Raw genomic sequence first — 16,508 nt, 5'->3', positions numbered from 1 at the left:
GTTCAGACTGGATTTTTCAAAAACCAACAGACAATGAAAGATACTTGATAGAAAGAGGCTGGGTTTAAACTGATTTCAGGTTTTCTTTCAGATACAGCAAATAGACAGGACCTTCCATCCAAGAGAGGCCCTAGCCCTTTTGTAAGGGGTGAAAAGATTCTGTTCTAGTAGTGCCTATTAGGTAGATGGCTCAGGATGACTTTAAGTCAACATTTTAACGTGTATAGGAACTTCTCTTGTTTTTTGCATCCTCTTCTATGGAATGCTTTGCCCTAAGAATAAATGTGCTTGCTTTGTAAGAACCGTGTGATCTTTTGTAACTTCTGCCAAACCTCCCCATAGCTCCCAAAACAAAGCACAGGCTCTAACTGTTAGTCTGGACAGCTGCAGATATCACAGGGTAAAGTAGGTCGCTGTGCAGCTGTAAAAAACACCAGTCAGAAAGGAGAAAGATGCACCCCAATCAAGTTGATGGCTGGGAACCCTAAAACCACAAGCGTCTGCCCTCAGAGATGACTGAAGGAAGAGAGTGTCAAAGGTATGATTAACCCTTCAATTGCAATACTAGCTCATCCTTTACCTCTTAATGTTTCCTGTGAATTAAGAACAACGTAGTACTAAACATCTACCGGTATATTATGTCCTATCACTTGGTAATAGCATCACAACAGCCACATGAAGGGAGAGGCAAAAGTAAAGGAAATTAAGACTAAGGGATAACTCCATTTATTTATCTGATACAGAAGCGAGGATATTTTGAGCCACTAGTTGTAAACCAGGAAATGCGCCCTCCTCCTCCAATTATATAACAAAGGCTATTTTTAAAAGCAGTGTATTTCTAAGTGCATCTTCTACAAACCAGTTTCAAACTCTTCCGCTACTAGTGGCCCACGAATGAGGACAAATTTGTCAAGCCCCAAAAGCATAATTTTATCATAGTTAGTGAATTCAGTACATTTAAAACTATTTCCATATGGAAATACTAAACTTTCAATAAAAACTAGATTACAACGCCACTGTTTAAGAAAAAGTATTTTAATTTTTATTTTAAAAAAAGTGACAAGCCTGTAATCCTAAACTCAGGTTCCAGCAGCCTGGATTTCTTGTCAATTTCACAGCTCAAGCTGGAGCCCTGAAATTGACAAGACAGCCAAAGTAAGTGATGCAGTATCTATGCATCTATACTACTTCACCTTAATTGCACAGACATAAGGCCTATACCTCTCAAGAAAGTGGAGTTATTATGATAGTGTAGTATGGCATTCAGCATCAGTTGACAAGCCTGTGGTGTATACACTGACATAACTCTATATCATAGACAATATCCCAAAAGCTTGAAGCAAGAGCTGGCCATCAGGATGGGAAAGAAAACCAATCCAAGAGCTCAGAGCACTCCCATGAACACTTGTATGCTGTGGATTCTATTGAAGCTCATGTGGCTATAGAACCAAATAATGCAGAACCAAATTTTGTCTTGCAAGTCATCCTAGCTGGTCATCATCTGCAAATTTTGTAAGAATACTCTGTTACCCAGTTAGTGACAACTGACTAGTACTGGACCCAGGCTTAGCCTCTGAGGGACCCCACTAGAAACCCCCTCCCAATCTGACAGCAAACCACTGATGACTACTGTTTGAGTATGGTTGGTTATCCATCCACCTTACAGTAACCTGTTTGAGAGACTCTAAATCATACCTCTTACAGTAGCAAGCTACCCCAGGCATCTCAATGGAGTATCAGCTAGGAAATGGTCCTGCTAGGATAGTCTTGGCTATGTAATACAAGAGTACAACTGCCCAGGCTCTCTCCCTCCCCCTAACCAGCATATATCCCAGCAGAGAAAGTAACAGAGGATCCCTTCTGCTACCAGTCCTGCCTCTTGGGAAGGAAACCCCTGCTGCCCCTCCTCAATAGAGTGGGACCACATGCCACTGTCCCTGTGTCTCTGGAAGGTGAATGGGGACTCTTGTCACTGCTATTCCTAAGTGCAGAGGCAGGTTCACAGTATAGGAGTAGGGGTGGAACATGGAGCCATAATGGGGTCCTCTGGTTGTACGGCTAGGCCCTGAATAATAGTCCATTATAATTAAAATATAGTTCAGTCGTACTATTGTAAACAGGTTCAAGGAAGAGAAGGGTAGCCGTGTTAGTCTGAGTCTGCATAAATAACAAGAAGTCCTGTGGCACTTTATAGACTAACAGATTTATTGGAGCATAAGCTTTCGTGGGCAAAGACCCACTTCTGACAAAATGGGCCTCTGCCCACGAAAGCTTATGCTCCAATAAATCTGTTAGTCTATAAAGGTGCCAAAAGACTTCTCGATATTTATGCAGCTTCAAGTAAGTTACAGATCTAATGGGAACAACTGATCAAGAGTTTTCCATTATATTTTCAAACAGCTATTATTTTCTCATTTGTATGAATTTCAAAATACTGCAAGACATTTGTCAGCATTTAACAAAGTAATTTTTAAAAAGCATGTGTACTGAAAAGACTGGACTTCTTAGCTGATATCACAAGATATTCCTCATATTATATTTTGAGTATATGTGGAATACCCTCCAAAAATTGCAGTTCACTCGTATAAAAGCTCTGCCCTTTAATACCAGGGACATTAACATGGACTAGTTAGCTCAGATGACACTAACAGCTGTTGAAGCACAAACAGAACATCAAGAATAAACTGATAATGTCTCAACTCGTTTGTTTGCTTTCTAACCTCTGCCTTATTGCCCCCTTCCTAACTCTAAACCCATATGTAATCAGTCTATTGTAAGACCCCTTCAAGCTCTCATGAGAATCATAATCCATAACTGTATACCCAACTAAGGAGCATTGTTAAGCAGTTCCAATTCAGCCTTTAAACAGACAGCTAATGTACTGTGTCTCTGCACTACAGGCAAAATTCTGCACATTCATTACAGAGTTTATAAACATTTGCATCTACTTCTCAACTTTTTTTCCCCCCCTATCCATTTAAACATACTTCTTTCTCCTTCTACTCATACTTCTGACCGCAAAAAGACAGTGACAATTGGAAAGGGCAGGCCAAAATCCCACTGCAGACCTCCTACAGGAGAAGACCGCTTATCAATCTCATCTTTTCGCTTTGGGCTCTGGGCCAAATCAAGAGTTTATACACAACAGTAACCAGATATTGTGCAGATTCTTTCCTCTTCTCACTTTTCCAACCAAAATGAAATCAGAAGATCTCTCACACAAACTCATCTGGCAACTTTTTCTAGTAAAGAAAAGTGACATTTCCTTCAGATTTTTAAACTTCATTCCTTACTTGCCTGTGCAATAAGTGATTGCAACAATGGAAGAGCACCCTCTGCAGCACTACAGACAATACTGCTGCCAGCTCAGGGAGGATGTCAAGATAAAGGAAAGTTCCATTTTAGTAAAAGTTGTCCTTATCTTACTAATGCAGTTTGATTGTATCTGCACTAAATATTTTCCTACAGTCACTGTAGGAAAGAAATTCTGTGAACAACTGTTTTATCATACCTCTGCTGACTATACATAATTATAGACAGATACTTCCAACACTGTCTTTGATGTAATATTAAGATATGCAATTTACAACAACAACAACAAAAGTCAGAAAAATTCAGGCAAAATACCAGCCAACAGTCCTGGGAGACTGTTTCCTGCAATCAAGAGAGATTAATTTAAACACCCATCCACACACATTTTTTAATTAAAAATATGCAAAAACTAAGTCCCACAGAAGTTTTTCTTCAATTTTTTAAAATATTGCCTTGCAGTATTCTTAAACGAAATATTGCAAAATTAAGATCCTGAAAGTGAAACTCAGTATGTACAATGGTGAAATTGACCGCGGAATCATTGCTCAAGTGGAAAGACAGACAAAAGGTAAGTAGCTGGTATAATTAAAGTTAAGTAAACAAGAACTTAAATAAAACAGACTCTAGCCATTTAAAAGCATGTGATATCTGTTTGCAACACATGATTTTAAGAGAGCAGTGTCTGTTTAATACAAAGCTGTCACTCGGCTACGAAGGGCGATTTTTGTAAAGGGTGTGCTACCTCTACCTCACTCATGTAGTGCCAGCAGTCCTTTCGTGAGACGGGGAGAAGTCAAACTCCTTCGGGGCTCAACAAGAGATATTCAACAATCGCTTGCACAACTACAGAGACCTAGTTCCACGTTGTTTGTCCGATTCGTAATTTGTTGTGGACTAGGCGTTGACCAGACTGAAAAAATTAGCAGCCTTCTCCGTGTGGAGAAGGGGGCGGTATTTGGAGAAGATTCCGACACCCGTCCCCTCTGTCTCACCTCGCACCCGCAAACTACCCAGAGGAAACTTTCACCTGGGCAAACAACCGCCGGTCACACACGCTCCCCGGCAGGCGCGCCCACGCTGTGCCTGAAGCGAGCCCAGCTCGCAGGGCTAATGCTGCCACCCGCGCGCGGGGCACAGCTGAGAGCGGGGCCCTTTGTCCCGGGGGCGGCGCAGGAGGCCAAGGCGGGTCCCTTACCTCGCGGCAGGCGGGTGTCTCCAGCGAAGGCCCCGCAGCCCGGCCACCTGCTCCGCGCCGCCAGCCAGCTGCAGCGCCAACAAAGGCGACTTGCCGGCGCGAGCGAGGCAGGCGGCTCCGGGTCCGGCGGGGGGCGTGCGCTCGGCCAAGGCGCGCCGCGTGGGGCCGGCCGGCGGGGAGCGGGCGCTGCTCAGTGCCCCGCCAGCCCGGCGCCGCCGAGGGAGCGCCCCGGCAGCGCCCCACGGGCAGAGCGCGCTCGAGCCTGTGCCGGGGGAGGCTGCGCTGGCGCCCACAGCTGCCTGCCTGCCCCGGGGGTGGAGCGGGTGCCCCGCGGGAGGTGGCGCCCTGCGCGGCGGGAGTAAGTTGCCCTGTTGCGCCGGGCCCGGCCCGCCTCCTGCTCCCGGCGCTGTCCCCCAGGCTCACCCCGGCACCGGCCGCTTCCGCGCTGCTCTCGCAGACACTTCTTAAAGGGGCCGCGCCGCAGTGTCCCGGGGCGGGCCGGCCGCTGCGCGGGGCACGGGGTGACGGGGCGCTGGAGCTAGGGGCGGGGTGACGGGCATGTGGAGCTGCGTGGTGTGGGCTGCCGGGGAGGGGCGTGTCTGGAGTGTGTGATGGGGCTCCAAGGGGGTGACTGGAGACTAGAGCAGTGGGATGGGTCCAAGAGGGGTGACTGGGGGCTGGGACCGGTGGGACAGTGGTCTGCGGGTAACAAGAGCTGGTGGAGGGCAAGGGGGGCCTGGAGCTGTATGATGGGGGCAGGAGGTGCCACTGATGTGTCTGTAGCCAGGGAAGCTGGGACAGGAGGTGACTGGTGGGGGAGCTGTAGCTGTACCCTGGGAAGCAAGGGGGTGGGACTGTCACTGCACTGAAGCTGTACGTGCACGTTGATGGGTGTAAGGCTGGAAGCTGGGGCTGTCTGTAACGTAGGTGTATGGGCTGTAGCTGTATCCTGGGTGGGAGGTGTCTCTCGGTTGTAGCTGTATCTTGGCAGGAGGAGGTGGGCAAGAGCTGTAGCTGTATTCTGGGGCCTGCCAAGGGTAAAAATCAGTCAGTGGTGCAAGAATGAAAATGCTTTAGTCTGGCAGCTGCAAGTTTAAGGGACAATTGCCTGTCCACACCCTCCAGAGAGGGTGCAAAGGTAACCTCTTTTGCAGCATGACTAGGTGTAGTTGCTTTGTTACATATATTCTACTCAAACGTCTACACTACTCTAAGGTGCTTTACTAGCATTAACTAACGAAGCATCTCACAGGGCCCCTAGGAGTTGAAGCAGTAATTTTAATACATTTATAAAGGCATCTTAAGTTTTTACCCTGACATAACTAGGCCAGGTGACACATTGGTGGAAGATACAGTGTTAAGCTCACGTAGCTACACCTGCCAGGTAAATACTTCAGCTTCATTAGGATTTCATGGTCAGAGACCCAAACTGGGTATGCAGTTGTGTTTCCCACATTTGGGGAAATCACAGGACTCAGCACTCCCACAGTGCAATAGATGAGCCTCAGCCTGGGAAAACCACCTTTCTGATCATGGTATCTCCCTGCCAGGTAAGTAATTACTGCACTGTAAAAGCTATTGTGTGGCAAGGAAGGCATAGGCTAATACCCTACAATAAAAATTACTGCGTGCCAAGACATTGCATTAATGAGTGCAAATATACCCTATAGACTTAGAGGATATTAAAATAAAAAAGAACTAGACAGTTTAGCACTTGCATAGTAGTATTCTGAACGCATTTTTATTAGATATTTTGAAAGCATATAAACAGAATCTGGCTCTCAAGAGATTGTGCAAAATCCACAATTCACAGTAATGCCTGAGTCTGGACTAAATACATTTTCTTAAAAATCTCATTGAGATGAAAATAACTTCAGTCTGTTTGATGTTTTTGAGCAAAATTATCGGAACACAAGATGGGAGACTCAAACAGCAGCTTAGCTCATGCCACTCCAAATATTAGTATTATTCAAATCACTTCAGCCACAGCATTTCTGGATGGGGTTTCTCTATAGTCTACACACAGAAATAGGAAACCTCACTTTCTTTACTTTTAGCTTGGCTTCCACACATTTTCCAGGCACTCCGACCATACTGGAAAATCTGCTCTCCTTAGGAGTGCAGTGGAGTTGGGTGTGGTGCTGAGTATGAGAAGCCCTAAGGGAGCAGCTTTTCTAAAATAACAGTACAGTGAATGTGCTGCCTGCTTCCTCCCTGCCACTGGGCCACTATTAAAAGCTGAAGGAAGCAGACATTCCTCAATTTTTATTAAAATAGTGACATTTTCTTCTCAGACTCTCTCATTTTAGAGGCAAGGTGTCACTGAGATGGAGGAATATAACATTGTAGTTCTCACCATTACTAACTGTGGCAGCATATAACTTTGAGCACATAGGGTGAAGGATAAAGTTTACTTTCCTGGTATGTATGTCATTTTAAAGCATGGGGGAGGAAGGGTTGTTAGGGTTAAAGAGACCCCAGAATCCCCCCACAAAAACAAACCTGTTTGCTACAGAGAATTGTGATGAAAAAGGACCCTAGTCCTACTTAACTCTATCAAATTAAATATGACCATAGCATGTACTATGCAAAAAAATCCAACAAAGGGAATCATGTTATGAATCTGCTAAGGAGGAGAGTCACTGTAATAATAACATTGTTTAAAAGGGAAGGTTCTTATATGAAGGTAGTTATTTTTGCTGTGTGTCCCCTAGATCACCAGTCTTCAATACTGTCACAAGAAAATCATAAGATGTTGAAGAAATTAAACATATGTAAGCCTGAACCAGAATCCCAGATCTGAATATCCTCAAATTTAAGGAGAAAATGAATCTGTTTTTGAATATTTGAATTGGGATAATTTAAAAAAAAAAAAAACAGATAAATCTCTGTCTCTTTCTCTCACATGCGCACATCCTGCCTTAATGTGGCTCAGGTTACCTCTATTATTAATGTTGCCCTTTTGCTGAGCATTGGTAGATTTTCAGGGCTATGTAGATCAGTTTCCTGTTCAGAGCAAAAGGGGTGACCTTTTCTTCATGTAATTTGTTTATTTTTAAAGGGTACATCTACACTGCATGGCTATTTCTGGATATCGGAGGTCTACACAAGCCATCCGTTGTTTCAAAATATTTTTTTAAATAACACACGTGCTATTTCACCATTCTGGTAAACCTCCTTGCATGAGGAATAAGGGATGGCTAAAAATAGCATGTTACTTCAAAACTTGGAGCTGTGTAGATGCATCAACATTCAAAATAAGCTGTTTCAAAATAAAATACGCAATTTGTGTAACGCAAATTATCTTATTTTGAGTTTAGGGTGCTGAGTAGATGCACCCAAAATGTGCATAAGTCCCATTGGCTTGAACAGAAGTGGTAAACTGCACATAGGCAACTCATTCTTGCACAGACCTTATGCACCTCTACTAATTCTCAGAAGCAGCTGAGGACAGGTCCTGGGGGCATTCTGTGGCTGAGTGTGGGCAGGGTTATGCCTGGAGGTTGGGAAGGCTCTGCCTTAAATACCCAACACCCGTAGTCTAAAGCAATAAACAAATCACCTTCCATTATCTGCCAAAAGAGTCTTGTTTTGAATACTCATGAGGAGTTCCAGCTATACCAGTGGTTTTCAAACTTTTTCTTCTTCACCCTTTGCATACAGCAAGCAGCTGAGTGTGCCTCCTCCTCCCCCCCGCTTATAAATTAAAAACAGGAGAGGAAATGTAATTTAATGGGAGCTCAGGGCTGACAAACTGAGGGGTCACAACCCTTATCTTAGAACCCTGCTATACAGTAAGTTTTATTTCAAGGTATTGGTTTAAATAGCTTTAACAAGCAGTAAGGAACTAAGAATGAATTGGGATTATAAAAAAGATCTTTTGGGTGAGCAGAAATCCTGTAGACCTATAGGCTGTGTCTATGCTGGCGCGATCTCACGCAAAAGCAGCCGCTCTTGCGCAAAAACGTGCTGCCTATCTACACTGTCCGCGTGTTCTTGTGCAAGGAAATTGACGTTCTAATGTATAAAATCAGGGCTTCTTGCGCGAGAACTCTGACGCTCCAACTCAGGAATAAGCCCTCTTGCGGAAGAGCTCTTTCGGAAGAGGCCAGTGTAGATAGGCAACATGAATTTCTTGTGCAAGAAAGCCCTATGGTTAAAATGGCCATCAGAGCTTTCTTGCGCAAGAGAGCATCTACACTGGCATGGATGCTCTTGTGCAAAAGCACATCTCTTGCGCGAAAGCACATGCCGGTATACACGCTCTCTTCTGGAAGAGTTTTTGCAGCAGAACTCTTCCGCAAAAGAGTTTTTGTGTGAGAAAGCGCCAGCGTAGACGTAGCCATACAGTTTTAAAAGATGAATTCCTTTTTTTTAAAATGTCTTGATTTATTCAAGGGCTAAAAATAAATAAATCTACACTTTAGGGCACAAAGAAATGTTCATTTAAACAATACATCTGTCCAGAGAAGAGCTTTAAAAATAATATTCTTTTGCAGCTGAAAATCCAGTTCATTTTGCTTCAGAAAGTGGCTTGCTTTGTTTTTGAAAAGTACTCTGTACAGGACACAGTGATGCTCTCAGTTGCTGTGAAGTGTAGATCCTTTCATCTGTATGTAACTTGTACGAATTTGAACCAAGTTGATAGTGGTGAAACATAACTACCATTTGGGTTTAAGTGGGCTATCAAAAGGAGTTGCTGACTTCAGTCTTATTTGTAAGGTGGTACAAGTACTTACATCACCAACAACATCCCTACATTTGGAATGTGTGATTCCATATTCTAGAGGGGGAATCAGCCCTGATTTCAGCCACTGGTGCATTAGCATTGGGCTGTGTCTACACTGGCACAATCTTGTGCAAAATGGCTGCTCTTGCACAAAAACGTAGAAGGCTATATCTACACTGGCAGCTTCTTGCACAAAAACTCTTTTGCAGAAGAGTGCTTCTGCAAAAACTCTTCCAGAAGAGAGCATCTACACTGGCATGTGCTTTTGCGCAAGAGCATCCATGCCAGTGTAGGCGCTCTCTTCCGCAAGAAAGCTTTGATGGCCATTTTAACCATAGGGGTTTCTTGCGCAAGAAATTCATGTTGCCTGTCTACACTGGCCTCTTCTGGAAGAGCTCTTGCACAAGAGGGCTTCTTCCTGAGAGGGAGTGTCAGAGTTCTCACGCAAGAAGCCCTGATTTTCTACAGTACAACGTCAGTTTACTTGCACAAGAATACACGGCCAGTGTAGACAGGCGGCGCAAGAGCGGCCGTTTTCACGCAAGAAAGTGCCAGTGTAGACACAGCCTTTCAGTACAGGTTCTTCCCTCAGGGTGGTTTTGGGGAAGTAGCTAGTTGCTCCAAGGCGCCCTTTGGGTGTGGTGTCGTCTTCAGGGTACTGCCCTCCGGCAGTGACCACTCCCAATCTTGGTCTGCGCCCCCTTCTGAGGGGAGGTGGGAGGGGAATCACTGTTCTTCCCCTGCTCCTCCTCCATGGTCCTTCCTACTCCCTAGGACCCCCAGTTCTACTCCCACTCTGCCTTGCCTGCCTGGTTGCCTCCTACAATCCTGCCTTGTGGACTTATGGCCTGGGGCTTCCCTGGCTCAAACTTCCCCAGCCTACCACAGCTGTCTCCTTGAGAACCGCGGCTGCCTCCTTGCAGCCCAGCCTTTTAGGGCTGCCTCCTTGCAGCCCTGCGCCTCAGGCCGGGTAGCCTGGGTTTGCTAGGCTGAAGCCTCTCTCATTGCAGGCAGACAGGCAGGTTCTCTCTCCTCCTCCCAGGAGCTGCTCTTATAGTCTCCAGCTGGGCCCTCCTTATTTGCTTCAGCTGGGCCTCCCCTGACTCCAGGTCTCAGCCCCTTAAAAGGCCAGTGCAGAGCAATGCCCTGCCACAGTACTAAAACCCAGTTCCTCAAAGAATGTAGGCATCTAACCTCAGAAGGAGTTACCTTTGAGGTCTTGGCTCAAATTATAAACAGGCATGTAATCTTAAAAAAAACTTTTTGCCTGCCTTAGAGAGATATTTGAAAGTGTTTTATCCAGGTCTGAGGTGAGGCATCTTGGTTGGAGAAAGCTGTGGTACCGTTATTCATTCTGATTTTGTGACAAAACAGAAAGTCACAAGTTCCAATGCTATGAATTTGATACCTCTAAGCTCCAAGTTCATTTTGGCTCCAATACATGATGACATCTCTATTAAGGGAAGCACTTAAGCAGGTTTTTAAGTGCATTCTTGAACTAGGGCTTTTAAGAGAAAAATATTCTTGAAGAAATATATCTGTGTTATATTTTATTGCATTTAAATCTATAATGAAGCAGCTTCCATCAGACTATACTTAAAACACATTGGTATTCTGAGGTGCCACACAACTACTCATTTGTATGCTTAGAAACAGGCCTAAACCAAAATCCTAGGTTATTGTACAGGGTTTGGAAATTCAGATCTGGATCTCAGCTTTGAGATCCAGTCCTCCTCTTTAAACCATAAGCCAAAGTAAAAAAAAATGTTACTTAACTTTCTGCCATAGAACACAGTATAAATTTCTAATTTATGTGAACAAGCCAAGGCAGATAAAGGAATATATCTGTTCTGTGGTGCTTCCAGACTTCGAAAGATAGAGAAATGTTTTCCACTGCCTCAACAATAAAGTGTAGTTAACAGCTTTCTACACCTAATTTCCCCAGGGGAGGAATGAGAAAGTGTGGGATATTTTAAAAGGTGTGAAAAACTCTGGGGCTAATGCAGAACTGTAGAAAACTGCCAGGGCCTCTGAACATCCTCCGAGAAGCAACAGGAGAGAAAGCTGGTAGCCAAAGCAACCTCCACCGATTTATTTATGAGTTACTGGAGTCAGTCCAATGTGACTATGGGTCTGAACTTTGGATCAGATTCACCTGACATATGAGAAAGTCTATGGAAAAAACAGTGATAATATCCTAATTATGATAGTTTGTCTCATAAGCTGCAAAGAATACAGGGATCACAGAAGGCTGGTGGGAAGAAAGGAAAATGATATTATACCCAAATTATCCTCTTATTGCCTGGAGATGTTTTCAATATGTATGTGTCTATTTATTGTTAACAAATGGCCTGCAGATAATTATGGAATAAGGTCTGACTCATGTCAGTGTAGTAGCAATTACAGACCAGAAAAAGTGAAAACTGTGTGGGTGAAAAAGAATCTGAAGTAACATGGGGGCAGCAGTGTCTTTTGGATGGAGTAGATAGTTTGTTGCACAAAAAAGACATCTCTCCAGACATGCTCATCACCTAAATAATATTTTCAAGAAGCAGCTGGCTTTAAACAAGCTGATCTGAGGAGAAGCATTAGTGTACACGTCTTATTTTAAAGTTTGCATAATAAATATACATTTGATAAGTTGTGCATGTTCCATTTTGGGTCTCTGATTCTTCTAGCTCTCATAATAGGAGTAACACATAAATATCAGGTATAGCGTAATATATGATTAAAACAATTGCAGTTCTACAGCTGGATTTATAGTATAGGGTCAAATCCTGCTTTTCTGACTTGACTGAATATTCCCAATTATTTAAATTTACACAGGTAAACGGAGGTTTATCCATCTCGCCTTGTTCTGATATTTTCTATTCTCTGTCATTTGTTATTTTTAGTGTTTGTTTCTGTTCATTATGTTGTTAATGATGAAGCTGTTGTGCACTCAATTGATATATAATATCTGTATTTGAAAAAAACCCACAAACAATATTTTTCTAATTTTTTTCCAGATACCTTAATTTCCATTAATTTACTTAATTTACTAACCGTTTTTGTTCTTCTAAAGCCGTGGTTTTCATACTTTTTGGCTTGTGGACCACCTGGCCCAATGTAAACCTTTCCATGGACCACCAATTGCTAATGGAAACATCATTAATTGCATAATTACTTCCGAGCCATTTTGCTAGTGCTCCTTCAAGGAGAAAGGTTTCATTTAATTATTAAACAGATTAAAGTTTTAACTTACTCATGTTAGTTTATCAAACTTCATTTTAAATAAGTGAATTATTAATTTATGTCCCAACACAAAAGATTTCAATATTTTCTTTATTTATGGCAGGGGTAGGGAAACTTTTGTGTGTCAGGGGCCACTGACCCACAGAAAAATCAGTAGGGGATCACACAAGTCAGGAGCCAAAAACCTCCTCCAAAACCCCCAACCCTCACTTATGTGGCCCCCAACTGAGACACCTCACTCCTCTGGTGCTTCAGCCCCACAGGACAAGGAGAAGGGATAGGGAGGACTGAGATCTGGGGCTTCCCATAGGCCAAATGTACTTTTCTGGGGTTCTGGAGTTAGTGGATTTTGTGGAAAAAAAAAAACAAAAAAAACCCCTTATGCTCTGAGGTGAGGAAAAAATTAGGAGCTCAGTGTGTGGTACAGGGCTGCCAGTGAGTGGGATAGGTATCAGAGTGCAGGATCTGGAAGGGAAGTGAGGTGCAGAAGGGGGAAAGGTTGCGAGGTCTGGGTGGGAGGTAGGGTGCAGAAGAAGCAGGTGTCTGGCTGGGGAAGTGAGCAGGAGCAAGGGAGGGTGCAGTGTGAGGCCAGGAAGGAGGGTGTAGTGGGGTGCAGAATCTGGCCAGGAGGGAGTATGCAGGAGTGGAGTGGTAGGTGTCTGGCCAGGCGGAGGATGCAGGAATAAGGGAGGGTGCAGGAGCAAGCTGGGGATAGGGTGTCTAGTCAGGAGTGAAGGTTCAAGGAGCAATGGTGGATGCAGGAGCAGGGTAGGGGTAAGTGTCTGGCCAGGGGGAGGGTGCAGGAGCAGGCTGGGGGAAGGGTGTCTGGCCAGGAGGGAGAGAGTATCTGAGGATAAAGCTGGTGGGCAGAGTGGCTGAGGGAGTTCAGAGAGATGGGAACAGGGTGCCCCTGGGAATAGGGCTGGGGTCAGGGTGGCTTGGGGTGTTCAGGGAAATGGGGGGCCAGGGAGGCTGGACATAGCACAGCAAGGCAAGGGTGGGTGGGTGATCCCAAGGTGTCCAGCTCTGCTAGGAGTGGCATCCCGTGGGGGTCCATTCCATGGCACCTGTGGGGGGCAGTCACTGAGGTGGCTTAGACCCTCCTCCCAGACTGAGTCTCCATGGGTACAAAGCCCTGAAGGGCTCCCAGTCTCCACCTGTGTTCAGCGTGTGCAGGGTCCTCAGCCTCAACACTGCCTCCTTCCACTGCCACCAGGCACAGCACAGCCTAAACCTGCTACTGGGGAAGGGCACCAGCTGCTTGCGCACCGTGAGAGCCCACCCCGTCCGGTCAGGCCCCATGCAGCCCAACCCGCAACTTGCCCCATGGGAGCAAATGAGGGATGCGCCGCTGGCACCAGTTACCACAGCGACTGAGAGCTTGGTGGGGCCTAGGCAAGGTGGTTGCCCAGCAGCAGGCAGGACTTCCCCTGAAGGGTGGCATGGTGGGGTGACAATCCTCCACCTGTAGTTCTGCAGCCTGCGCGGAGGTGAGGGGGTTTGCTTTCTTCACCTGCCCCCCTGCCCGTCAGAGCTGGCGCTGTAGCCTCGCGGCTGCATTCTAAATACAAGGCTCCAGTGGCAGCACAGGCTCGCCACTGCATGGGGGAGGAGGAGGAGGACTGAGCTCCTGCCATGGACCACCTGGAAGGTGGGCACGGACCACTAGTGGTCTGTGGACTGCACTTTGAGAGCCACTGTTCTAAAGTAAAATAATGTTACTTTAATTCTGTTGACTGGAAAAGAGGCCTCTTCTCTGATGGGAAAGAATTACTGACATTTGCTTTACAGTCAGGCCTTCAAGCATTACATTTGACTTGACGAAGGTCAAATTGCAAGATTTAAGTGAGCTTTTAATGAAATCAAAGTGAGTTCTTACAGTTATGGAGCTAGACAGCATGCTAAGAGCATCTTGTCTGTTAGCAAAGTTTCATGAAGTATCAGCTACACAGCAGTATCCCATGTACAGGCGCAAAATCACACATGCATGCAAATTGCTTTTCCCAAAGGAAAAATTGTGTCTGGGTCAAAGGAATCTTCAGCAAACAAACAAAACAAAACACACACACTGCTGGCTAGAGGGACAAATGGAGTCATTGACACAAAGATAACAGCATAGTTTTTAGTGTTCAATTGGAGTCATTGACACAAAGATAACAGCATAGTTTTTAGTGCTCAATTTTATCTTGCTCACATGACTTCTCAGGATCTTCACTCACTGAGGCAGTAAGTCTAATTGTGAAAGAAAGGATATGTCTAATGACATATTAACAAGATGGTACATAGAACAAATTCAGTTCTCAGCGATCCAGCATATATACCTCTTGGTTAACCAAAGGGATTTTACTGTAGTTAAAAAACAAATCTTTGCCTTAGAGGGTAAGGTACCACCTGGGGGTATAACTTCTCTATACATCAGTATTTCCATCTATGAAAAAATGTATGCATTAGGGATGTGAATGGTTAACTGGTTAACCTGTAAGCCTCACTGTTAACGAGTTGGAGTGGCTCCCTCAACAGCCTCCTTCTTTAATTGGTTAAACATTATGTTTAACTGGTTAGTCAATAAAATGGGATTTTACATCCCTATTATGCATATCAATCCCACAGAGGTGTCGAGGAGATCAGCGGACTGCTTTTTAAAACATGTTAAGGTTCCAAAATAAAGAGCAGTATTATAGGATATATATATATAGATAGATAGATAGATAGATATAGATATAGAATTATAATAAATTATAATAATAAATATAATTATAATACAAATTTAACTTGCTAATTTACCCCATGTATACTTTTTGGTTACTTGCTTGTATTGCTCTCAATGACAAAATTCCCATTAATTCAATAAAGGCTTAGGATCACAAGCTAAGCCCTGATCTGGGGGAGTGGGGAAACAAACTTCTGAACATGTAGTCCTTGTGATTTTCATAAAGCCTCATTGAAATCTGTTGGGGTCCACTCAGGTGCACGACTCTATCCACATGGAAATCAGAAGAATTGTTATCTTGATTTGGACTGTGTAATTAGATTAGTTAATTTTGCTTTTTCATCTTTGTCTCTCTCACTTACTGGTTCTTATGCATAGCTACAATGTGGGTATGTCTTGGTGTCAAACACTGCAACGGAATGTTTAAATAACAAAAGAAATGTTTAAATTTTTAAAAAATCAGCATTTCATTATCTCAGATCTAAATTTGCAACCTAACCTACTTTAGTGTCTGTTTGAAGTAAGGTTCCACAATATTGTGTAGCTTATGAGGAGTTGGAAACCTGGCCACCACTTGGTCTCTAAAAGCTCTGTGGAGGCAGCCTGCTCAGATTCTAAGGGAAAGTGACCCCTGCTTTAGTCTGGAACAGCTGCCTCACACTTCATAGAGTTATCATAGAATACTAGGACTGGAAGGGACCTTTTATCCTCAGGGATCCAGCTACAGTCTACAGATGAAACGGTGTCTAGGCCTCTTCAACAGGAGTGAATGTGATGTAGAACCAAAGGCTAGAAGGTGGTCATGAGAATCCTAGAAAAGCCAAACAAGATCAGCAGTGGTGCTCTATATTTTGAACACAGCCTTCTCACTAGAAGCCAGTAAGACAGATACTTGAGATGGGTGGCAGCACCAACATATTAAAACAAGATTTCCACTCTTGCCACGTCTCATAGCTTTACAAAGTCATACAAAATTCAGCATGACTCATATTCACACACACACACACACACACACACACACACACACACACACACACACACACACACAGCAAAAAGTGCTGTTCCACATGATTTCCTGTGACCTGTCACTTAGCCCACCAATGGCTACTGCTTATCTGAAACTCTGGTTATTTTCCCCATCTATTCTAATGCTTCTGCAGCTAACCTTATAGAGGAACTGGAAAGTAGAAATAACTGTTCTCTGGCAAAACCTTTCATAAGAAATTACAAATCATAGGCTATCGGATGATTAAAGACAAAAGAGAAACTAAGAGCATGTCCAACACAGACTGAAAACAGTTGGGGATGCTCTGGAACTCAGAGGATGT

General features: G+C 44.2%; 1 protein-coding gene and 1 non-coding gene across 9 annotated transcripts in view; both read right to left on the bottom strand.

The window, feature by feature from the left end:
• The window catches only part of SVIL (supervillin), a 197,261-nt gene extending 192,220 nt beyond the window's left edge, over positions 1-5,041 (bottom strand). For 3 of the 8 annotated variants that reach the window (XM_075922605.1, XM_075922625.1, XM_075922620.1), the window contains exon 1: positions 4,508-4,923. The gene's annotated coding sequence lies outside the window, so the exon portion shown is untranslated. The other 5 variants (XM_075922627.1, XM_075922623.1, XM_075922635.1 and 2 more) reach the window with 4 other exon arrangements.
• An 867-nt stretch (positions 5,042-5,908) lies between these two features.
• Positions 5,909-6,065, bottom strand: LOC112544571 (U1 spliceosomal RNA). The gene has a single exon (XR_003087912.1). It is a non-coding gene; the product is annotated as a U1 spliceosomal RNA (small nuclear RNA).
• Positions 6,066-16,508: the final 10,443 nt, after the last annotated feature.

Source organism: Pelodiscus sinensis, chromosome 2 (assembly GCF_049634645.1).
Source record: "Pelodiscus sinensis isolate JC-2024 chromosome 2, ASM4963464v1, whole genome shotgun sequence".
NCBI lineage: Eukaryota > Metazoa > Chordata > Testudines > Trionychidae > Pelodiscus > Pelodiscus sinensis.
This window is presented reverse-complemented; position numbering and strand designations above follow the sequence as displayed.